Here is a 26,604-nt window from a genome sequence, read left to right as displayed (position 1 = left end):
AAAGGACAGTTTATGGCATTTGGAAGAAGGGGCAGGCAACTCAGGAGGACTACAAGGAAGTCATTAGGTTATGCAGGTAGAAAAGTAGAAGGACCACAGCCCAGCTAGAATTTAATCTGGCTACTGCCATAAAAGACAATAAAAAATGTTTCTATGAATACATTAGCAACAATGTAAGCTAAGCAGAATCTCCATCCTTTATTGGATGTGGGGAGAAACATAGTTACAAAGGATGAGGTACTTAATGCCTTCTTTGCCTCAGTCTTTAATATCAAGACCAGTTGCTCTCCGGGTACCCCTGAGCTGGAAGACAGGGACAGGGAGGAGAATAAAGCCCCCACCATCCAAGGGGAAATAGTGACCTGCTACACCACTGCGACACACACAAGTCTATGGGGCCAGATGGGATCCACCCAAGCGTACCGAGGGAGCTGGCGGATGTTCTCACTAAGCCACTTTCCACCATTTTTCAGCCATCCTGGCTAACTGGGGAGGTCCCAGTTGACTGAAGGTTAGCAAATGTGATGCCCATCTACAAGAAGGGCTGGAAGGAGGATCTGGGGAACTACAGGCTTGTCAGTCTGACCTCGGTGCCGGGGAAGGTTATGGAGCAGATCATCTTTAATGCCATCACACGGCATGTACAGGACAGCCAGGGGATCAGAGCCAGTCAGCATGGGTTTATGAAAGGCAGGTCCTGCTTGACTAACCCGGTCTCTTTCTGTGACAAGGTGACCCACTTAGTGGATGAGGGAAAGGCTGTGGATGTTATCTACCTAGACTTCAGTAAAGCCTTTGACACCATTTCCCACAGCATTCTCCTGGAGCAACTGGCTGCTCATAGCGTGGATAGATGTACTCTTCGCTGGGTAAAAACCTGGATGGATGGCTGCGTTCAAAGAGCTGTGGTGAATGGAGTTAAATCCAATTGGTGGCCAGTCACAATTGGTGTTCCCCAGGGCTCAGTATTGGGGCCAGCTCTGTTTAATATCTTTATCAATGATCTGGACACGGGGATCGAGTGTACTCTCAGTAAGTTTGCAGATGACACCAAGTTGGATGGGAGTATTGATCTGCTTAACGGTAGGAAGGCTCAGCAGAGGAATCTCGACAGCCTGAGTTGATGGGCCGAGGCCCATCTTAAGGGCGCAGGAGCAGGCTGTGCCCATGTGTCTTAAGACCAACCGTCGGGGAAGATGACAGGCCTGGCTGAATAGGGAGCTTTTGCTGGGACTCAGGGAAAAAAGAGAGTCTTCCACCTTTGGAAGAAGGGGCGGCAACTCAGGAAGAGTACAAGGTTCTCGTTAGGCTATGCAGGGAGGAAGTTAGAAAAGCAAAAGCCCAGCTAGAACTCAATGTGGCCACTGTTGTAAAAGACAATAAAAAATGTTTTTATAAGTACATAAACAATAAAAGGAGAGCAAAGGAGAATCTCCATCCTTTGCTGGATGTCGGGGGGAACATTGTCTCTAAGGATGAGGAAAACGCTGAGGTACTTAATGCCTTCTTTGCCTCAGTCTTTAACAGCCATACCAGTTATTCTCAGGGTACTCAGCCCCCTGAGCTGGAAGACAGGGATGGGGAGCAGAATGGAGCCTTCATAGTCCAGGAGGAAGCAGTTAATGACCTGCTATGGCACCTGGACATTCACAAGTCTATGGGGCTGGATCTGGGATCCACCCAAAAGTACTGAGGGAGCTGGCAGAGGAGCTCACCAAGACACTTTCCATCATCTATCAGCAGTCCTGGTTAACAGCGGAGGTCCCTGATGACTGGAGGCTTGCCAATGTGACGCCCATCTAGAAGAAGGGTCAGAAGGAGGACTCGGGGAACTACAGGCCTGTTAGCGTGACCTCAGTGCCAGGGAAGGTTATGGAGCAGTTCATCTTGAGTGAACTCAACAGGCAAGTGCAGGTCAACCAGGGGATCGGGCCCAGACAGCATGGGTTCATGAAAGGCAGGTCCTGCTTGACCAACCCGATCTCCTTCTATGACCTGGTGACCTGCCTGGTGGATGAGGAAAAGGCTGTGGATGTCATCTACCTGGACTTCAGCAAAGCCTTTGACACAGACTCCCACAGCATTCTCCTAGGGAAGCTGGCAGCCCATGGCTTGGACGGGCGTACTCTTTGCTGGGTAAAAAACTGGCTGGGTGGCCAAGCCCAGAGAGTAGTGGTGAATGGAGTTAAGTCCAGCTGGTGGCCGGTCACGAGCGGGGTTCCCCAGGGCTCCGTTTTGGGGCCAGCCTTGTTTGATATCTTTATCAACGATCTGGATGAGGGCATTGAGTGCGTCCTCAGTAAGTTTGCAGATGACACCAAACGGGGTGGGAGTGTCGATCTGCTGGAGGGTAGGATGGCCCTGCAGAGGGACCTGGACAGGCTGCACCGATGGGCCAAGGCCAACTCTATGAGGATTAACAAGACCAAGTGCCGGGTCCTGCACTTGGGTCACAACAACCCCATGCAATGCTACAGGCTTGGAGAAGAGTGGGTGGAAAGCTGCCTGGCCGAAAAGGACCTGGGGGTGCTGGTTGACAGCTAGCTGAACATGAGCCAGCAGTGTGCCCAGGTGGCCAAGAAGGCCAACAGCATCCTGGCTTGTATCAGGAATAGTGTGGCCAGCAGGAGCAGGGAGGTGATTGTCCCCCTGTACTCAGCACTGGTGAGGGCACACCTGGAATACTGAGTCCAGTTTTCGGCCCCTCACTACAAGAAAGACATTGAGCTGCTGGAGAGTGTTCAGAGAAGGGCAACAAAGCTGGTGAAGGGTCTGGAGCACAGGCCTTATGAGGAGCGGCTGAGGGAACTGGGGTTGTTTAGCTTAGAGAAGAGGAGGCTGAGGGGAGACCTTATTGCTCTCTACAACTACCTGAAAGGAGGTTGTAGTGAGGTGGGTGTTGGTCTCTTCTCCCAAGTAGTTAGCGATAGGACAAGAGGAAATGGGCTCAAGCTGCGTCAGGGGAGGTTTAGATTGGATAATAGGAAAAATGTCTTCACGGAAAGAGTAGTCAAGCATTGGAACAGGCTGCCCAGAGAAGTGGTGGAGTCACCATCCTTGGAAGTGTTCAAAAAACGGGTAGATGTGGCACTTGGGGACATGGTTTAGTGGGCATGGTGGTGTTGGGTTGATGATTGGAATGATGATCTTAGAGGTCCTTTCCAATCTTAATGATTCCTAGTTTTTACTTTCATTATAAATGATCCAGCCACCAACCCAGGAGGTATGGGGTTGCTACTGTACCCTTAATTGATTTAGTGGTGGACTTGGTAATGTTAGGTTAATGGTTGGACTGGATGATCTTAAAGGTCTTTTCCAACCTAAATGATTCTATGATTCTATGATCTAGCCCTCTAAATCCCTACCTATGTGTAGCTAAAACTGTTTGAATTTCCATAAAGAACTACTGTTGTAGAACCCCCAACACATGCATGTTTTACAGAGCTTGCAGGCAGATAGCACATACTCTCATATCAGTAAAAATATTGTAGGTATGATATCTCTGCTTTTAAGATGACACACATTTTTAGACTCCATGTACTTTTTTTTAAGTCTTCCTTGCAGTGCATTATTACCAGCAATGTTGTAGAACTGCCTTTCCTGGATAATAATGCCTTTTCTTGTCAAGCATTGGTAAAGTGCCTCTTACTTTATTTAACTGTTACTTACAAGGCAAGCTGTGAAACCATAGAATATGAGTTAGGTTTTCACTGACATCTTCTGCATTCCTAAGTGTCTTAGCCAAGGCACAGCCTGCTCATACTTGTTCATTAATACTCTTTATACTGAACATTTAAAACACTGTTAGAGTGTACCTTGCTTATGATCAGCACAGAAAACAATTAAATATGAAATTTTACATACTTCCTCCTATTTGCATGAGTTAAGCTATTCTGCTATAATATTTCCCCATATTGGCTTTTAATAACAGTAGTTAAAAAGGTGAATTTTCTCTTTCCTCTTCCCCAGCAGCTAATAAAAACACACTTCCCAGCTAGAGAGAGTGCAGCATTTGCACAGTTAAACTGCAGCTGTTTCTCATATGGGTGAGCTCCAGAGATGTTATGAGGGATTCGAACCCTGGGAGGAGTCAGGCACAGAAGGAGAAAGCTCTGTCTCAAGTTATTTCCTGCCTTTGTAGTTATTAGAAAATTCCATAAAAATTATAAGAAACTTTTCATTAAAGTTTCTTTATGTTGGTTTTTATCTGCTCTCTCATGGTTTTTTTTTTAATTCAAGAATTTTAAATACATCCTATTTTTTGTGACTTTTAAAAAGAGAACAGAAAATGACGCACAAGTATGTTAACACATAATTTTGTTCACCATATAAATAATATGTACTTCATAAAATAAGAGACTTTTCAAACAATCTGCAGTCATTGGCAGCTGTCTGCAACAGAACAAGTACTAGGAAAAAACAAATTAGGCAACTTCTCCCTATTTCCATTGACTGTTTTTCTAAGTGCCATTTCCTAAGAGAAAAAGGCTGATACTAACATACTCCCTATCTGTCACTCCTCAATTTTGAACCCATGGCCAATTTCAAATAAATTTAATAGAAAGGGAGAGGCTTCAAAGGTAACTAAGTTCCTCCAGGTTTAACTGAAGACTACAGTAAAAGAAACTATGAAATATATATCAAATATGTAATAAACTTTACCACTACTAGGTTCCACTTTTCTTTCAGTTGAACACAGGGAGGAAAGCTGCAAATATGTGCTCAAAGGAGTAAAAAATAGCCAGAAGTAGAAGTGTGAAGCACAGCCCTTGTTCCCTGGGTTACAAGGAGGAAGGAAAAGGCATCCAGGCAGAGAGATGGGGTGAGAGTCATCACTTTTGGCTTATACCTCATTTGCCAGCATGGGAAGGACGCATCCCCACGTGACATGTCTGGCTTTCATCCTATAGCTGTGAAACATTGGTTGAACTCTAACTTAAAGCAATCAAGAACAGGACAGAGAGATCACCCCTTTGAGAGAGCATCACTTATAATGGCTGGCTTTGTGAAGTCAAGTTTTACTGTAAAATAAGTGTCGTTGTAGAAACTAATGATGGAAAAAGTGTTTTTTTCCACCTCCTTCCTCTCCCATCCCAGCTAGTAGAGATCTTCCATGAATGCTTTGCCTGTGTGCTTGTAAGAGGACCAAAGAAATGAGCTCTCAGCATTTCTCTTAAGTGTGCAAATGGCCAGTAACACCACCCATCCCCACCATCACAAATTTTACACTCTGTTTTCAGCCTTATTTCCTTATCTGTCTTCCATTTAAGTATGCCAAATGTGTCATTTCCTGTAACTTCAATATAATCCAAGGAATTAATTTGGGAGAAATAAGGGGAAATAAGTGTTAATGATGTGAGAATGAGCTCTTTTTTTTTTTTTCTTTCATTTTTTTCCTTTTTTTTTTTTTTTTAATATGCAGCATATATTATACATGGGAAGTCTCATAGGTGCCTGTCTGCCCCTTGGAGGTCACTGATATTCAAGACATCTCAGCATAGCCCTGTTGAGGTCTATATTCTCTCAGTGCTTACTAACGTATTGGAAATGCCTAAGGTTATGTTTCTGTTTGACACCTACAGCTTCCTTGGTATTTATCTTGCGTGTAATCCCCAGTAACAACAGCAGAGGAAGAATTCTTTCACCAGCCTCAGAGTGGAGCCAAATCAGTGCATTCAAGCTGCCTCTAACCCTCGTTGCTCAGCAGTTAATGCCTTCATCCAGAATATGGGAGTCAGGAATGTAAAAGCTGTTCCCTGGGGGAAAAAAAATAGAAAATTGATGTGCCATGATGTGAATGGCTGTAGAAGCTTGATGTAGGACTTTCCTCTGCACAGGCTATTTCACTTAGACATTCATCTGCTGAGGACTAAGTGTGCACCTGGGAGTGAGTATGATCGTGTAGTGTTGCATTTGGCCCATTCACCAGGTGCTGTGGAAATCATAGAATCATGGAATCATAGAATGCTTTGGGTTGGAAGGGACATTTAGAGGTCATCTAGCCCAACCCCCCTGCAGTTAGCAGGGACAGCTTTAACCAGATCAGGTTGCTCAGAGCCCCGTCCAACCTGACCTTGAATGTTGCCAGGGATGGGGCCTCTACCACCTCTCTGGGTAACCTGTTCCAGTGCTTCACCACCCTCACTGTAAAAAATGTATTCCTTATATCCAGTCTAAATCTATCCTCCTTTAGTTTAAAACCATTACTCCTTGTCCTGTCACAGCAGGCCTTGCTAAAAAGATTCTCCCCATCTTTCCTATAGGCCCCCTTTAAGTACTGAAAGGCTGCAATAAGGTCTCCCCACAGCCTTCTCTTCTCCAGGCTGAACAACCCATCACCCGCTTGGTATAATATTGTAAGGTTGGTGCATAAACAGGACTTCTGTCCCCTTCCTGGTGACTATTCAGGAAAAAATTAAGCTGAATTTGTTAGGAGAGATACATAATCACAATACCTCACTTCCTGGTTCCCAAAATACCTAAGCATCTCATACAAAGTTGGAACAACTTTACAGGAATTATTTGAGTGTCTGTATCCTCATATTTATGGACTATTTCAAGATTGGAGAAAGAGTTTCCTGAAATGAAAAGGTTGGACAGAAGAAGTGGGGAGGGAACATTTCTACATCTAATGACTATTTAGGAAACATGACCCTCTTCCCAGTTGTCTACATGCTTACAGAAATGGCAATGACTTCAATAAGCCAAGTAGTCCACTTGCAGCTATGAAGGGAGATCAAAGTTTTGACCCTTGGAAGAAAGGATTTAGGCACCTAATTTGAGATGATGGTTTATGGCAGGACTTAGCTGCTCTTATCCTATTCCTTGTGAGAGGCCTGAGCACTGGACTGAGAAGACAGTGGAGAGCAAGCAAGGATGAATTCTTGCCACCAGCTGAATATGTTCCATGTCAGCAATTCCAACAATATCCTTCCAAAATCAATTAGATTTCTGTACTCTCATTTTTGGTCTCAGAAATTTCCCCATGCATATGTAGAAACTGAAACTGACTTTACTGTGTATTACCCACCTTAAATGTAATGGGGTACCTAAAATTAAACATTATTGAACTGCAATGCCTAAATCCTCTTCTGAGTCTAGTCCTATCTCTTTAATACTTCTGCTACCAAGTAGTAAAGAAATTTAGCACAAAACCACACCTCTCGTAAGGCAGACTGGTTCTAACTAGATTTTTCTGCCTTATGCCAGCATGAAAGGCCCACAGGGAGAAGTTTTCTGTCAGCTATTTCAGAGGTCTGAACAAAAAAAAAAAGCAACACATAATAGCATAAAGGGAAAAAAAAAAAAAAAGAAATATCAAGCCAAAATAACTATGTAATTTAGATACTGCTTAAGACAGGGAGTGACAAAGTGGAAGAAAACTGATATTCTGACGGAATGGAATAATACATGATGGAAGCAAAGGGCAGAGGGAGGGTTTCTTTGGAAGGACAAAAGGTTTCAGGATGCAAAGTTGCAGGGCGCCAGAGTGCTGGGCAATCACCATCATTCCTACCAACAGAGCATCTTCGGAAGAGAAAAATAAAATGGGAGCAATAAGAGAAAGGAAGATTGAAAATGTTCCAGGATCACTGAAATTGCAAGCCATTTTCATGACGTTTTCTGCTGCCACACTCTCCCAGAGAGAGTTTGCACCTCAGGGACTCCTCTGCGCTTATGCCAGCATATTGCTGGACAGACCCTTCAACACAGTAGATTTGCTTCCCAGCCAGCAACGCAGCTGTTTGCTGGTTAACAGCTGTCTGTGCAACAATATGGTTATTATTAATAAATCACAAATTCAGTAGGTGACTTCCACACAGAGTACAATAGTCTATGGAAACGCTGAATAGTCCCAGATCCAGGACAGACAAAAGTTTGGAGACACACTGAATGCACATTGACAGCAAGCTATTGCCAGTCATTTTCTGAGTGCATCTTTTTATCCAAAGACATACTCTGGTTTTGCCCAGACCAAGTTTCTCCAGCTTGCTTAGTACTATATAATACAGGACAGCTTTATTAAAAAAGCAAGATATTCAATATTCACTGCTTAGTTTTTTCCTTAAAACCTGCTATCAAATCAATCTTAATTAATTTGTCATGGTTTGACAAATCCATATTGAAAGTTAAGTATCCCTTCCCTTCTGCTTTCACAGAAGCACCACGTTTACTTATTTCAATCAGCTTGGATCAGACATGTACATGGTAATCAGAAAGATTTGCTCTACCGACCTGTGCAGAAAACACTCTGGTTTAGGTTCTGGTGGGGCTGTTTTGTGATGAGTGCCTGCCACCCACCTTCATCTTGACAATGGCTCAACTGTTTGATGCAAGGGAGGCTGTTGGGAACAAGAATCACCTTTGCACTTCAGACAAATTTTTAAACTAGCTGATGAATAAAAGCAATGACAAATTTCCCAGAAAATTAGAACCCAGAGAACTACAGTGCAGAAGTGCCAGAAGATTTGAATTGGGTAAAACTCAGGTTCACTTCTAACAACAACAACAAAAACTTCCCAACCCCCACTGATTTTCTCAATCTTTCTTCTTCTCTGGAGAAGCTGATCTGTGCCAGATGAAAAGAAGAAATGGTTTTACAAGGTTGCTGCTATTGAAGGGGCTCTGCCAGGGACATATTAGGCATTGTCACTCTCAGGTAATGGCTACACAGAACTCTTGGGAGTTATTCAGCCCTCCAGACAGGCACAAACCCAAATAAGTAGCTGGAGACCTCAGTCAGGTTATGCCCCTTGTTAATCCTGTGCAGGCATCTCTAATGAAAAAATACATATATGTCTTACAGGAATTAGAAGTTCCCAGTGAAAAATAAAACTAGTATTGCTTGCATTGAGCCAGGTGGAGGAAGAAATATAAAAGCATCCAGTTGGCTGATTTCTGAAATGCTTTGGGGCCATTCAGTCAATTTTCAATTTTAAAAGTGTTTAAATGCAACTGGACGCTTTCCTCAAGTATCTGCTCCCTGTGTCCCCTTATAGCATTCTCCATATGTGAATACACCTGTAGGTCAAAAATGAATGTGAGTGTTTTAGAGGACATTTCAAAGTTTAAAGGTCAGTCTACATACTAGCAAACACATCCATTTCTTCCATTAGGTGTTACTGCCTTTGGGATTCCTGCCTTTGAAAGCTGCTTTTTTGGCCAGTAGGGATAAAAATCCTGTGTGATCAGCCCTGCACATACAATGTAGGGCATGGGTCTGTAAATTACCTTAGAATTTTGGTCCTGGGACAAGCAGGGGCTATAGAAAATGTGACATTTATCTGCTTTAGCCTCTGGACAGAGAGGAAGAATCAAGAAGGTTTTGCCATTTTGCACTTCCTTGCAGCTGCAGTGTGGAGCAGCCCACTCTTCCCAAAGCAGCGTGAGCTTCTGCTGCATCCTCTGGGAGAAAAAGTGTTATACTTAGGAAAACACAGTCCAAATCAGGGAAGGTAGAGACACCACAACTTCTGCTCTAACTCAATTCATGATGAGTTACTACTTGGGGTTACAAACCAGATTTTTTGGCAGGAGCTTTGTAAAGGAACAGGTGGGAGGATGTACAAGGCTAAACGTGATCATTAGAAACCTCTGTTCTAAAAGAAAAGAAAAAAAGAGAGAAAAAAAGGAAGAAGAAAATTAACAGGAAATAGAAAAATTCCTCTTCTTGAGGTAGTTTAATTTACTCCTTCTAAAAAAAGAGGGTGAAAAAAAAAAGAAAAAGAAAGAGCCTAGAGCAAATAAGCTACCATAGACTTGAAGTGACAGCAAATAACTTCCATACGGATATAATATCACATAATCGCTGGCGCAACAATTAATGGTTCTTTATGCAATACTTCAAAACATTTTTTTAATTAAAAACATTTCTTTGTGAAGTTATTCTGCTTTTCCCTTTCAAATCACTTGGCTTCTCTGCCACCTTTAGTGAGAGCCATAAATCCAATTTATTTTCATCTGGCAACAAAGAGGAGCTGCAAAAAAACCCTTTCTTCTGTGAAGAGATGGAAGGTTGCTCCTGGATAAGTGTTAATACAGAGAAGTGATCCCAATGCTTAAAAACACAAAATACAGTGACGATTACCACTGATTTCAATGGGGTTCAGCCCAGGATCCTAATGCTGTTGAACTCCACAATCCTGGGGCTCGGTGCTCCTACCCAAATCCCAGCGAAGGTTTCATTCATATGCGCTGCAGGTGTGACCTCCCCAAAATTTTCTTCCACTGCTCTCTCCTGTCTGTAACATGTTCCTGCCTCCTCAGAGCACACAAGCCTGCCTTCAGGAACCATAGCAGTTTGGCTTGTAATCAGATATTCACCAGCACCAGGTATGAAGCCTTCCAAGACCTAAACTCCCACTGATGTTGGGAGAGCTGCGTGCTAGGAAACATATGGTTAGGGGGATCCAGGAGGATGTGTGCTATCCCATGCCATCTGGACTATGCTTTGCCCTACCCAAGAATGCCATTATATTCACAGCAGGAATAGGCATGAAGTGGAACTGCTCTCAGCTGGTCAGGACAGTGTCCTGAAAGGAGTTAGGGGACTTAAGCTTCAGAGGACACAGTGTACAAGGCATGGTCGCCACTGTGCAGTCCTCCTATTTGAATAGGGAGGAATCCACAGTTTAGGGCTCAAAAAAAGCCAGTTGCAGAAGGGAGAGCAACACCAGCACATCCCAGGTGATCCAAACATTGCAGCGCTGGCGCAGGTTGCAGATGGAGCTGCAGATGGCTGCTCACCCAGGTATCTGTGGTCTCATGTGAAGGGAAAAAATATTCCCACTTTAGAAGATCTCCTGCCCCTTTCCAAGATTTATAGAAAGACAAGGGTTATACTCCCCATTGTAAAAAGACTTCAATACATATGAAATTGTCTTAGCTCATTCTTACATTATTTTTCTTTGATTATGCTATGGAGTCATTTCAGTGGTAAAGAGAGTGAGCAGGGTGAGCTGCCAGAACACCACAGGCACCAGCAAACTGTCCATGGCTGTGTCAGGGACCATATGAGAACATCTGGAACAGCCTGCCAGCTGCTCTGCATTGTGCTTGGACACCAATACCACTAGAAAAGCAAGCAGTAGTCTCCTTCGCTGACCCTAGAGAGGTGCTAAAGATGGGAAAGAATATGGCTTTTAATTTTCAGCATAGCTTAATGGCATGTAAGGTATGAACAAGTACAAAGTCAAGGTGATACTGGATTGAAATACAATGCTAAGACATGTCAGCTTTTTTCCTGGTGTATGGTTAACAGGACAGGACAGCTTTCATTTAAATTATGTTTTAATACCTTTAGATTTGATCACATTCTGTCCCAAAGACATATTTTTCTCTAAGATGAAAAAATACTACTTTTTCCAACTGTGGTAAGAGGATTTCTGGTACTATCCCATAGACTCTAGTGTCTTTGAAAGTATTGAAAGGACAAAGATATATTAAAAAAAAGAGTGGAAAGATGCCACATTGCATGTTCACAAGGTTAGGTCAATTAAAGCAAGAGTTTTTAATCATGCCAGGTGTTGTCAGACCTGTGTATTCAGGGCTTTGGGAAAGAGAAGTAGGGAGTTAAGCACAATACATATAAATGCAATCCTTTACATGGATATACTCCAGTTTTAGATATTTTTGGAAGAAGAAAGAATAGAATTGTGATTAAAGAGTGTCTGCAAAAGAGTCACATTGAAACTCAGCAGCTTCCTTACAGATTTTGGATCTCATATACAAACATGTGTCAAGTGAAATGCTTGGCTGAGGTGTTGGTTGGACAGGATCTGAAGAATCACACACTGTGATGTATGAACAAAGAAAAGGATTACAGACTCACAACGCTAATTGCCAAGGCCTCCGGTTACCATTCTCCATGTTTTGATGTATACCATAGATTTATAATGGCCAAGGGCCTGATTCTCATTTACATCACCCAACAGTATAAAGTGAAATGACAGCAGAATAAAGGGACATGAATACAAGTGAGAATCTGGCCAAATACCTATATCTTTTGAAGTTTTGGCTGGCACCCAGAAATAATCTGGAGATTGAATCTTCCTGGTTATTATCCAGTTGCTGTAACCCAGATGTTCTCAAATGAGGGCACAAGCCTCTACCTGGGAGAAGGAGAGTCCCCAAAGGCATGGCAAGCCTGGCAGGAATTCATTGATTAAGCTGGTGTTCCACTGGTGAGCCAGAGAGGTGGGGCTCAGGACTGGGTGTGGGGTGATCAGAACCACCACAGTGCTGTAATGCTTCAACTGGTCTTCATCTCCCTTAGAAGAAATAAGTGGTGATCTAAAAAACTGATCTAATGTCCATGTTTTTCCTCAGGACGGTTGGTCTTCAGAAAGCACTGGAATCAAGCTGTATCACATAACAAATTTATCAGAAATTACTATTATAAAAGCCAGTCTATAAGGTACGATGAAGCTTTACCAACATTTGTGAAATGCTTCCAAACCAAATTGCTGCATACTATCCTATGCAACAGCCTTTACAATAATTGCTTGCTCAAAAGCTGATTTTTTCCCCATCTCTCCTAATAGATACAAAAATTATACAAAAATTGAATCTTCCAATCGCAAACATTAGCTGTACATACATAGCATTGCCTACTTTTCTCAGGAAAGCAGAATGTTTTCTTCAAGGTAAAATTTTTATGAACTAGAACCAACTCTGAGCTCATAGCTCTAATTGATAAGGCTCACATTACCCTTCTGCATGACCAGACAAATACAGAAGATTTATATGCTCTGTCTGGCTTGTATTTCAGCTCTGAAGAAGGGGTCTGCATATACAAAAACTTATCTATTTTTCCTGCCATATCCAATGCTGTGATGAAAGATACTAGCTCTCTGTACAAATCTTCATTTGAATCCTTAGGTCACCACAGCAAAGCAAGACACTTATTAGCGTTCTTGAATAATCTCTCTTTTTCCAGGAAGGAGTGCTTTAAGCCTTTCAGAGAAAGCTGTGTGACTTCTGCTAGGCTATTGTAAGCACTTCAACTCAGCTTTTTCCTGTTATGCAATGTTTGAGGATCACTTTCTGCTGCCTTCATCACAGTCAGAGAAGCTACAAGATGGCACAGTTCTCTTTCCACCGGTAATGGGACAGAGACAGAAAGTGACCTTTCAAGAGGTGAGCCATGTCTGGATGTCCTGACTTGTCTGGGTCAGAGTCCCAGCCCCAGCTGGTACACTGTACACATGACCAATAGCACCAAGCATCACCCTGTGTGTGTATGTACGTGAAAACTCACTGCAAATTAATTTCTCAGTTAGCAACGAGTAAGAAAAGCAGTGGTCATAACTATTTTTCAGGGAAAGCAGTCTGGCTGATAAAGCATTCATTTGCTCTCCTTATGTCCATTCCTGTGAATGTTTACTCCTGTCATTGTTTGCCATGGTGACACAGGCTACAATGTGAAGCATTTCACCTTAAGGACCGTGTTTCCAATTTGTCTGTTTGCTTATTTCCCAATTTTGTGCCCAAATAGTCTTACCAATGACAAATTAATCTCAGCAGTCCTTGTAGGGGAGCAAGTAGGGTGTATGGACTAAACAGCCTTAGTCCAATAAAAAGAAATGTCAGGATCTTGATGCAATGCTAGTGATCACAGAATCCTTTAATCCCATGTCGAAGGAGAGCATATGGTGACCACAATACTTAACTTTTCTTTAATGAAAGGAAAAAATTAATATATGTGTTCATGGGTGACCGTAAGAGATTGATGGGAATTCCCCATACTAGCTGTAGTGACTCACAATATTCAGAAAAACTAACCCACAGCTTTTGAGCAGCAAAGCACAGACCTTATCCCTTAAAGAGGTGGGTTTGTGAGTTACTTTTCATGGACTACATTGAATAACCACTGTCTTGAAGGAAATATTGCCCTATTTTTATGAAGCTAGCCTGACACTCAGTAGACCTAACATAATGGAAGACCTGGGAAAAACTCCTCTTATAGTCCAGCAAGAGTATGTATCTTGGGTGGGATTTTGTGATTACTATCAGAGCATGACATGTAATGTCAAATGCTACCCCATACCCTACAACAGTATGGCTACAATTTCTCCAAGTGTGCTGCAGCACAGTTGTACTGCATGGTACGCTAAAGGCCATGTAACACCAGCTCTGAAGGAGAAAAAAACACACTGTCCTCTTGCTGCATTTGTACTAGCAAAAATCTATAAAGAGAAAGCAGATGGCAATTGTATCGACAGTTCAACAATTTCTTCCACAATGCTAACTAAGCAAAGATGAATAAGATAAATATGCATAGATGACATTTTCAAAAACTACTTCTTAATTTACATAAGAAATTTCTCCTTCAGATGGGAAAAGATGAAATATATGAAATATGGAATATATGAAGCAAGATTTCTTTTTTGATAATCCTGAGGGTCTGAATGAAAGCCCTTTTTAGTCAGTGGCAATCTCCTCACTGACTGCTGTGTTTAACAGATTTTAATTTGGGGGTTGTTCTAGCATGGACTTCTGGGTTGACCAACTGTATCTTTTTATAGATTATTAATTGATTGTGAATATCATTGGGGTGCTAAACAAGTGAGTGTATATTCATAGTTTATTTATTACGAGTCAAGGGACCATTTGCCAAATTCAAACATTCATAAATAACAGAGAAATCCAAATCTTGGGGTTTGGCCATGGCCCAGCTCTTGTTTACAGGGGGCTATCACATACAGAGAGCTGGACTCTGCTGTCATGTTCAGAGTGGTAAAAGAGCAGGACTTCTCTCTTTTGCTTTAGGATAAGATCCATATTCCCAGCAAGAGTTAGATGGGTACATATGGCAAGTTTAGCAATCATTGAAGAAGACCCAGAAGAACAGAACTTCTGTGTTTCTGGCAACAATTTATGTCTAAGTTACCTTATAAGACAGCAAAATAAGCTTAAAAGGTGGCAGAACCCATATTTTGATTTTTAGTCCTCCCACTTCCATGTAGTTTCACAGACAGTTGTCTCACACTAACTACTGCAGTTCCAGGCACTCCTGTGACTGTGTAGTGTGGTTGTATATTAACTCTGCATGCAAATAATTTGACAAGGGTTATATCTTGATCTTAACTCAGATTAAGGTTGCCAGAAAGTCCCATCCTCTCTAGCTACTGGAATGCCCCCCAGCCTTTGCATTATCTAGAAAGCTGGACATACCCTTGCATGCTGGAAGGAAGCAAAGAAATGAATAAAAAGTTGCATAAAATAGCTTTACGTTGACTCAATATTTATCTCATCCTTTTTTTGAAGTGGTTTAGTAATGAAGAAAAGCAGGCCGAAAACTCTGCATCATAATTAACATAGGATCGTAGAGGATGGAAATCTTCTAGGAGTCATCTGCTCCAAGGGAGAAATAATTATATTTATAGTAGTTATATTGTCATCTCACCAATTATTAAAACCTCTAATGATGATGACTCAACATCCTTCCTAGACAAGCCTCTACTGTTAGACTTTTCTTACCAGTAGAAAATGTCTCACAAGATATAACCAGAATCTTGTGTACTGTATTTTAAGCCCTTTATATCTTGTTGTGTCCTGCACAGTCATGAAGAATAGATTAGTTCCTTTCTCTCGGAAACAAGTTTCTAAGACTTGTCCTTCCTTGTCCCTCCTACGCGCAAGCTTCTCTTCTTTAGCTTCATAACCTTGGTTCTGTTTATCCTTCCTCATGGGTTATGCTGTCTGGTCCTTTGATCACTGTTGGTGTTTTTCTTCCAGCTGGCCTGCATCATTCTGGAAATATGGTGCCACAACTGTGGACAACAATATCTCATGATCACAAAGTGAAACAGAAAGATCGGTTCATCATTTTACTTCTAACTCCATATTTCAGCCACTTTTTTCTGCAACAGCATGAAATGCTCAGCTTGTGATACACATTACAAAATGCAGATCCTTCCCCAAATTATTTCTTAGTCATTGTTTCCTGTCCTCTACTTGTACAGATGAATGGTCCTGCCAAAAAGATATACCTCATTATTGTTCCTTTGAATTTTGCCCTATCATTTCCCTGACTGTCTCTGCAGCTTGTCAAGATCAGTTTGAATTTGAGCCCAGCCCGCCAGTGTACCTGTAGACTTCATATCATCTGCAAATTAATAAGCACACTGAATATTCAGTCACAGAGGTAGGAATGAAAAATATTGAACAGAATCTGACCTAGGGGAAAAACCTGCTGAATATTCAATATCAGTTTCTTTTTTTTTAACAGTGAACCATTGATAACAGCTCTGTGAGGGCATTTTTCAAACTGTTCTGTGTCTCATGCATGTGTCTCATAAAAATCATATCCTCTTAGTTACTAATGAGAGTGGCATTTGAAACAGTTTCTTACTGCTTTTATGACACTGCTTTTCCCCTGTTCACAAAGTCTGTTTCATATCACATAAAAATGTGACTGCTTTGACATGAAACATTATTGACAAACATATGCTGGCTAATAGTAATTTCTGAGCATTTGTACATTCATCACTGATATTTATCAGTTTTTCAGTGGTTGTCAGCTTGTTTGACTATTTATGAAATTCTTTCTCCAAGAAATGAAGTTAGACTGATAGGTTCCCTCCTGCTTTTTCTTTTTATTTTTAAGTTCCTTTTTAAAAAGTAGATGCCTTTTCCTAGCCTTCTGATTCCTTCCCCAGCTATCACAAATTCTTAAAGGTCACCAGCAACGGTGCAGAGACTGCTTCAGACTATTTTCTTAGTATACTGTGTGACAAGAGCAAAATTCAGTCTGGAGGCTTGTGCTAAGGCTGACCGTGACCCCACATGCTAATTACAAAATGAACAGGAGCCCTCTGAACACTAAATCTGTGCAACTTGTGCTATTTTCTCACCCCTCTCTATTCTGAATGTTCTTCTCTCCACCTGTGACCTAGGGCAAGAAACAGCCCAGGTACTTACACCCCGTGCCTATGAGGTTTTTTGAAAATGTTGCAGCAAGTGACTTCTGCTCTCATGGCATAGCTCAGAAGCTGGAGTGTTCCTCCTCCAAGTCACTTCTCTCCTTTGACTAAAAGGAAGTAGGCCAGTGTTCCCCAGTCTGCTACAGACCCCAACCACTGGACTCAAACTCTTCTAGGGCAGGTCTGGCAGGTGTGAGTCTTCCTTGTCAATCTCTCAACTGTATATAAAAAGCATTGATTTACCCAGCCAGAAAGAAAACAAAAAATAATTTAGTCTATGTTAGTGATTTAGGACATTTCTCCCCTAAAAGTGAAGAAAACTCACCTGATTAACAGGTGGCTCAGAGGCTGGTGCCATCAGTGGAATTTTGTTTTTTTCAGTCATGGGGAGGTTTACACAGCACTGGGCCTGCTGGCAGCTGATGGAGATCAGCTGTCTCCAAAGGGGAAGAGGATTCTTACCCATGAGTTGGCAGGAGTCATTGAGAGGGCTTTAAACTAGGTTCAAAGGGGGAAAGAGATATAAATAGGCTCACTAGTGAGGACACCAGGGGCGGCATGACAGCATTGGGGGTGAAATCGATAGCCCACCTCAATTGCATCTACACCAATGCACGCAGCATGGGCAACGAGCAGGAGGAGCTGGAAGCCCTTGTGCAGCAGGATAGCTATGACATAGTCACCATCACAGAAACACGGTGGGATGACTCTCAAGACTGGAGTGCTGCACTGGATGGCTGTAAGCTCTTCAGGAGGGTTAGGCAGGGAAGGAGAGGTAGTGGGGTGGCTCTGTATGTTAGGGAGTGTTTTGACTGTATAGAGCTCGACAGTGATGATGACAAGGTTGTCGAGTGCTTATGCGTAAGGATGAGGGGGAAGGCCAACAAGGCAGATGTCCTGTTGTGAGTCTGCTATAGACCACCCAACCAGGATGTAGAGATAGATGAAGCATTCTACAAGTGGCTGGCAGAAGTCTCGCAATCGCTAGCCCTTATTCTCGTTGGTGACTTCAACTTGCCGGACATCTGCTGGAAATCAACACAGCAGAGAGGCAACAGTCTAGGAAGTTCCTAGCATGTGTGGAGGATAACTTCCTGGTGCAGCTGATAAGGGAGCCTACCAGGGGAGGTGCCTCACTTGACTTGCTGTTTACAAACAGAGAAGGACTCATGGGAGATGTCGGGGTCAGAGGCTGTCTTGGGCTTAGTGACCATGATATGATAGAGTTCTCGACTCTTGGCAATGTAAAGAGGAGGGGCAGCAAAACTGTTACCATGGACTTCCGGAGGGCAGACTTTGGCCTGTTCAGGATACTGGTTGGGAAAGTCCCTTCGGAGGCAGTCCTGAAGGGCAAAGGGGTCCAGGAAGGCTGGGCCTTCTTCAAGAAGGAAGTCTTAAGGGTGCAGGAGTGGGCTGTGCCCATGTGCCGTAAGACCAACCATCGGGAAGATGACAGGCCTGGCTGAATAGGGAGCTTTTGCTGGGACTCAGGGAAAAAAGAGTCTACCACCTTTGGAAGAAGGGGCAGCAACTCAGGAAGAGTACAAGGTTCTCGTTAGGCTATGCAGGGAGGAAGTTAGAAAAGCAAAAGCCCAGCTAGAACTCAATGTGGCCACTGTTGTAAAAGACAATAAAAAATGTTTTTATAAGTACATCAACAATAAAAGGAGAGCAAAGGAGAATCTCCATCCTTTGCTGGATGTCGGGGGGAACATTGTCTCTAAGGATGAGGAAAACGCTGAGGTACTTAATGCCTTCTTTGCCTCAGTCTTTAACAGCCATACCAGTTATTCTCAGGGTACTCAGCCCCCTGAGCTGGAAGACAGGGATGGGGAGCAGAATGGAGCCTTCATAGTCCAGGAGGAAGCAGTTAATGACCTGCTATGGCACCTGGACATTCACAAGTCTATGGGGCTGGATCTGGGATCCACCCAAAAGTACTGAGGGAGCTGGCAGAGGAGCTCACCAAGACACTTTCCATCATCTATCAGCAGTCCTGGTTAACAGCGGAGGTCCCTGATGACTGGAGGCTTGCCAATGTGACGCCCATCTAGAAGAAGGGTCAGAAGGAGGACTCGGGGAACTACAGGCCTGTTAGCGTGACCTCAGTGCCAGGGAAGGTTATGGAGCAGTTCATCTTGAGTGAACTCAACAGGCAAGTGCAGGTCAACCAGGGGATCGGGCCCAGACAGCATGGGTTCATGAAAGGCAGGTCCTGCTTGACCAACCCGATCTCCTTCTATGACCTGGTGACCTGCCTGGTGGATGAGGAAAAGGCTGTGGATGTCATCTACCTGGACTTCAGCAAAGCCTTTGACACAGACTCCCACAGCATTCTCCTAGGGAAGCTGGCAGCCCATGGCTTGGACGGGCGTACTCTTTGCTGGGTAAAAAACTGGCTGGGTGGCCAAGCCCAGAGAGTAGTGGTGAATGGAGTTAAGTCCAGCTGGTGGCCGGTCACGAGCAGGGTTCCCCAGGGCTCCGTTTTGGGGCCAGCCTTGTTCAATATATTTATCAACGATCTGGATGAGGGCATTGAGTGCGTCCTCAGTAAGTTTGCAGATGACACCAAACGGGGTGGGAGTGTCGATCTGCTGGAGGGTAGGATGGCCCTGCAGAGGGACCTGGACAGGCTGCACCGATGGGCCAAGGCCAACTCTATGAGGATTAACAAGACCAAGTGCCGGGTCTTGCACTTGGGTCACAACAACCCCATGCAATGCTACAGGCTTGGGGAAGAGTGGGTGGAAAGCTGCCTGGCGGAAAAGGACCTGGGGGTGCTGGTTGACAGCTAGCTGAACATGAGCCAGCAGTGTGCCCAGGTGGCCAAGAAGGCCAACAGCATCCTGGCTTGTATCAGGAATAGTGTGGCCAGCAGGAGCAGGGAGGTGATTGTCCCCCTGTACTCGGCACTGGTGAGGTTGTACCTGGAATACTGTGTCCAGTTTTGGGCCCCTCAATACAAGAAAGACATTGAGGTGCTGGAGCGTGTTCAGAGAAGGGCAACAAGGCTGGTGAAGGGTCTGGAGCACAGGCCTTATGAGGAGCGGCTGAGGGAACTGGGGTTGTTTAGTTGGGAGAAGAGGAGGCTGAGGGGAGACCTTATCGCTCTCTACAACTACCTGAAAGGAGGTTGTAGTGAGGTGGGTGTTGGTCTCTTCTCTCAAGTAACAAGCGATAGGACAAGAGGAAATGGGCTCAAGTTGCGTCAGGGGAGGTTTAGATTGGATAATAGGAAAAATTTCTTTACGGAAAGAGTAGTCAAGCATTGGAACAGGCTGCCCAGAGAGGTGGTTGAGTCACCATTCCTGGAAGTGTTCAAAAAATGGGTAGACGTGGCACTTGGGGACATGGTTTAGTGGACATTCTGGTTTTGTGTTGATGATTGGAATGATGATCTTAGAGGTCCTTTCCAATCTTAATGATTCCTAGTTTTTACTTTCATTATAAATGACCCAGCCACCAAGCCAGGAGGCGTGGGGTTGCTCCTCTACCCTTAATTGGTTTAGTGGTGGACTTGGTAATGTTAGGTTAATGGCTGGACTGGATGATCTTAAAGGTCTTTTCCAACCTAAACAGTTCTATGATTCTAAATCCCTGCTTTAAGGCCTGCTCTGTATTTTTATTCGAAGGTTGCTTCATGTAAAATATACAAATATCCTTGAAATGTGGAAAGACTCTAAGAATAGTTGTCTCATACCCAACAAAGCTGTGCATAGAAGTGCAGGAGACTTGGAGAATAACATGCCCCCTCTCCAGCTCAGCCTTGCCAGGAGGTGCGGAACAGCAGTCAATGTGTCCTTGCTGAAGAATGGTCTCCCACGTCATGGCTGAATAACCCAACCACTCAATGTCAGCACTCTATCACCACACATTTTTCATCTTTTGTTAGAAGTGAGGCCTCTCCATTTCTCCATAAGAAGTTTTGAACAAAAACTGTGGGACTGGAGTGTACAACTAGAGAGAGGCACGAGCTATTCTGAGTGCTCCAAATCCATCAAGGAGGAGGAATTGAATCCTTGTCCTTGTCCTCAGCCTTCCTATAGCCAGCAGGTCTTTCTACTGGCTGCACCATGTCTTGTGGCTCACGCTCTGAGGCCCCCCATGCACACTCCCACACACACATCCGGACACAGTTGCAGATTTTCCTGTTGCAACTAGATGGCTAAAAATCAGTGTAATGGGACTCAGAGCAGAAGCATATTCACAACACAGCAATAAAAAATGCTTTCAGCCTGGAGTTCAGCTTTTCACATTCTCCTTTTCTTTTTGACTTCTCTGGTTCCCTCTGTTTGTGTCTTGAAATAAGCTTCTACTTATGCTCAATCTGGTTCCTGGTTCTGCTCCAGCTTCCAGTACATTTTTCCTCACAACAGAAAGTAAAAGTCATGTTTAGAGTGTTTTCGCCGTGTTTATTAGCAGACCTCCCAACTCTATCTTTGACTCACACCCCTGATACAGAAGTTTTTCCTAGCAGACCTGCTCCCCCTGCCTCCCTCAGCTCTCCTATTATTCCCAACAGGTTTGCTCTTTTCTTGCTCCTTATAAATGTCACATCATTCCTGTGCTCATTTCCTTCATCTGGGGACAGGGGCCAAGGCTGGCTCAGGTGCAGCTCTCTTCCAGGGCTTGCCCATCCTCCTCCTCCTCCTGCCTGATTCATTCAGATGTCACAATCCAATGTTTATGAAGCCCTCGTTTTGCAATTGCCATGGCAGCAAGTCTAACGTCACTACCGCTGCATCATCGAGTGAATCAGGCAGGAGAAAGATATAAAAAGGGAGAGCTACTATTTATACACAGACATTACGGTAATCAGCAGAGAACACATGTGGAAGGCAGTCACTAGATGTTGTATCCATTGCCTTGGGGTATTCTCCAGCCGGTACCAGGAGCAGCAGGAATGCCCCCCTCCTGCTCACCAGACTCCCCAGGCAGCATTTGGTTACGGATTTTGCGTGTTCCCAGGAGGGACGCCTTGTACGCTGGGGAGACAGCAAAAAAGCAGCTGACTCAAATAACCACAAAAGCTGCTGAGTGTAGGGAGTGCCTCGGCCGGAGGCAGGTTGTGGGAGCGCGAGGGAAGCGTCCTGCTGAACTCGCGGCTGTCTTATTTCATGATATCTTGGCTCTGAATGGTTTGTTTCAATTTGGAGTGCTTGCTGATCATGATGGAGGGAGTTTTCTCTCTTGTGTCATCAACCTTAATGGTTAAAACATGTAAGTCTGCAGAGGAAGAGGGAAGCAAACTCTCCTTTCAAAATTTGCTCTTCTCACTTAAACTGGTGTTGTACTGGAGCAACTCCACCTGACTCCATGAAATTATTGCTGATTTATACCAGGACAAGTCAGAACCAGGCTAGCTGCCAGTCAAAAGTGCTGTTTCAAACCTTTTCTGAAGTTTCCCATTCCTCCTATAGATTTCACCCTCGCCTGTGATACACGACACGCTTATCTCAGAGTGTTTTGTATGACACAGTGCCGCAGTTGCCTGGATATGAGAGCCCAGAGGTCCACCCCAGTTCTAGGTCTCTGTGCTTGTCAACAGGAGTATTGTCAAAAGAAAGGAGAAAACTAAAGAGAAAAAACAACAGTCCCATCATATGTAACCAGTCTCATGGGCTTCTCTTGGAAACATCTTTAAGCTCAGAGCAGTCTCCCATCCAAAGCAACTGCAATTTGACAGGGCTGATAAGTCAGGCTTATCAAACAAGGGCTGCTATTAGTTAAAAATAGCAGTTAAGATAGGTAAAAGTTAACATTTTTAAAAATTCAAATAGGAGGAGATTAAGACTGTCTTTTTAATGATTATTCCTGATGCAGATACTAAAAGAACCTGATGGAAATTGAGATTTGATTTGGTAATAGCCCAAATGAGAAAAGATTATGCGACATCATTATTCTCTGATTAAAAAAAACCATATGTGAACACACACAAACCAGAAGAGTTTCCAGCTTGAAAAGAAATAAAATTTCAACTCTGACACATGCCAGTGAGCATAGGAGTGGTCCGTTCTGAATTCAGATCTTGTATTTATTAAAACAAAATCTTCTTGGATAAATAATACAACGTTCATGTGTTTAGGCAAACAACTTCTGCCCTGAATTCCAAGCAGAAGAGCTCATTTAGATGCAGCACAAGCTGATATTGACTTGAATGGAGTTTTCATTGTTTACAATAGGACTATAACCCCTGTGTCCCCTATTTATATTAAATTACTTCATGAAAAAATAAGTCAATTGGGATAAAAAGTCCTTCCTCATCAAAGATAATAGAATCAAACCTGCTATCTTTAACGTCATTGGTTTCCCCCTCACCCTCTCCCAGTCCCAACTATAATAAACATATCTTTTATGTTGTTCATCCCAGAGTGATACAGCAGGATGGATGCCAAATGGAGGGAAATCTGCCAGCAAGCAATTAAGTGTTTGTGTTCTGGGTGAGATGTTAATGTGCCATAGACAGTTACAAATACCCAGCTATACCTCCTGCTGTGAACAGAGCAGAAACAAAACCATGCTAGATAACTTTGAAGGTGCAGCACTTAAAAAGCCACTAGGCATGGGCCAAACCAGCTCTGGCACCTCTACAGATGACTGCTGATGCGAGGGCATTCCCCTCCTGCACTCCCCACGCACCCCAGTCTATGCCAGCAGTGCTCCACTGCAAGGCTGCAACTGATCCTAAGGAGCAACACAGGTACCTGCCCACGCGCAGTGTCTGCAATTTCAGCTTCACAGCTACATGGTGGAGCTGCAAAGGTTCCTGCTAATGTGTGCTCTGCCAGAGGGCAATAACTGCATGAAAGCAGACATAATGCTACTTTTAATCCTATTATCTGTCTTGTGTGAGGTAGTGTGATGTTTCTCTGAGCAGGTTTAGGGTATATCTACATGGTAATTTACTCTGCCTTTGCACCCAGGTGGATAAGCATGAGCTCCAAAGTAGAAGCCATGGGGCAGAGCAGTGAGCCAGGTCAGTTAGCCCTATTGGCACATTAGCTGGGGATCACTTCTGCTCTAGTGCTCTTAGTAAAGCTGCTACAGCATGGCAGAGCACATAAACTCCCAGCTGTACTATTGGACCTTGGCTGGACTGCTTTGTTTCTCAGTTCTTCAGCCTTTTTTTCCCTATCACAGGACAGGCTTGCAAGAGCAGGTGGACAGGCAGCCACGTAGAGTGCTACCTGAGACCATCCAGATATGGTTGACCACCTTGCTACAGTGGGTCCTTTTACCATCAATGTGTATCAGTTAGGTCTCTGATCCAAAAGTGTATAAGCCAGGTCTTTGACCCCAAAAGGGACATTAGTGGAATTTATGTCCCCCCTCCTAACACCGTGGCCTGTGAGCATGTTTCTATATATACATGAGAGCTTTCCTGTTTGCTGCACAGCATAAGGAATGCGTCTGATAGAGACATCCTTCCTGGGAACACTTCAGTGAAGGATGTCCGACTTGACCGATGAGATGACAGAGGGCTGTAAACACTGGCAGAGGGAGAGATCTTGATCGAGGACCTTGAAAGGTCAGTTCCAGAGAAGGAAGTGAAGGAACCCATGAGTGCTCAGGAGATAAGGGACTTGAGAGCACTCAAAAAAAGTGAAAAGTGCACTCCAAATAAAGTAAGTGGATAAGGATATTTAGATGTGCACAGTGCTTATTTAATGTTTATCTTTTCTTAACAAGGAAATTCCTACTGATATGAAACAACTTGGGACAACAAATTTAATCAGTGAAATTAAAATCTATATTTAAAACATTTGCATGAGGTTTTCAACTTTGTACAATAAACCATCAAATGTTTCAGCAGGAAGTGAGTCCCCCTCAGAAGCTGACAACAAAATGTAAGTTTTCCTCAACTTCTGTGACTTGGTCACATCTGCAGAGTACCTTCTGCAGCATCTCTTTCTACAAATCAGTGTGTTCCTCAAATAGAAAGACAATCTGTCTTTGAGATCTCTTAAGGAAGATGACAAGAAGGATTTTACTCAGATTTGTAAGGATTACCTAGATGTTGCCACCAGTGTTAATCTTCTCAAATTTTCAGGCTTTTTTCTCCAGCAAATTCTGTTCTTTTTACATGTGACTGTTCAGTTACATCAGTTGAATCATCACCACTTGCTCTGATGCTGGCTTCCTACTTTTCAGCAGCCAGACAGAGGGTGTCGTCTGGTAACTAATGTTTTTCACTGTGTGTTTGCATTCCAGTAGATCTGAAGCTATCAATTTCAAGACTCACTTGATCTTCTCTAGCTGTCTTACACCGGGTTCTAGGGTGAATCCTCCAAGCTCCTAGAAGGTCTTCCACACCTCTTTCACACCCAGTCTTCTTTTTTTTTCTTTTGTGCTTTACATATATAATTTTTACTTTTTTTTACTTACCTGGAAACTTTTTTATCAGATATTGAGAAGAGCTGCAACTCTAAACCATTTTAACTAATTGCACAGGTTTTTCTCTTTTTTTCCTCATGTAATTAAATACTGTGATGCTTTCAATGAGAAACCAATTAAGTCCGCAACACCAAGTTAGTGAATAAGTTATTGCACTACAAAAGCAGTGAATACCTTGCCCTACTCAATTTCTCCCTAGATTTCAGGATTTTTAGAGACTTCTATGAAAACCACCCCATCATCTCTTTTCTAAGCCAAAGATTTCAGCTTAGCTGCCTATTTCAATTCTCCAAGGTTGGAAAACAGTCTATATGCCTCCCCATCTTTGCTACCTTTCTCAGTACCACTTCAACCTCTATGTCTTTCCTGGGGACAGAATATTTAGAACCATGTGCTGAATCCAAAATCCTGATCTATTATAGACTTGCAGCATGGCACAACAATTTCAGTTCTTTTGCCATCCATTCTTACATGCTTTTTGAGGTCTATTTGCTTTCACAATTACTTATGCTTTCAGAAAATGATCAACAATGATTTTTCAACTTCTTTGCCAAGTAATATTTGATGATACCATCTTTGAACATCAGTGGTATTTTTCTAAATGTGGGTTATTTTGCTTTGATATTCCCTCTGCTTGCAGACACTTACAATTGTAAGGTCATTCTGCAGCTTTTTACACTTAGCTTTAGGTTTGACTGTCCTAACCCACTTCCTAAAACTTTTGTGTAATCATAAAACTGAAAATTAATGGAAAGAGCTGCCACGCTGCTTGAGACAAGCAGGACTTGGCATTCAGAGAGAATGAGCACCACTGAGACATAGAAGTAGCCTAAAAACCAGACCTTCAACTCAAATTGCTGCATAATAGCTATTATTTAATTCTAGTATGCAATACCTGATGTTTTATCATTTGCTTATTTTATATAATTGTTTTTTCCTTTCTCTTTCAATTACTTTTGACTGCTTTTTGTTATATTAATTGATGAACAGGTGTTATGTTATTATGAATGCAATCTATTAATTATTTCATTGTAACTGTTCTTCAGGACTAATACTGTAAACAAAAAATAGTAAGGAATTTTACATTCAAGAAGGTAAAATAGAAGTGATATATTCTCCTTGTATGTAACAGATCATGACTTTACCCATATAGCCTAACGTTCCAGTCAGATGATGTTTATGCATATGGAGCGCTATATTATCCTGAGAGTATTTTCATATAAACACAGTTCAGTGGATATCTAATGCCAAATTACACACAGGTAAGTACAGTATGTAAAGTATT

This window comes from Pelecanus crispus, chromosome 2 (assembly GCF_030463565.1).
Source record: "Pelecanus crispus isolate bPelCri1 chromosome 2, bPelCri1.pri, whole genome shotgun sequence".
Lineage (NCBI taxonomy): Eukaryota > Metazoa > Chordata > Aves > Pelecaniformes > Pelecanidae > Pelecanus > Pelecanus crispus.
This window is presented reverse-complemented; position numbering follows the sequence as displayed.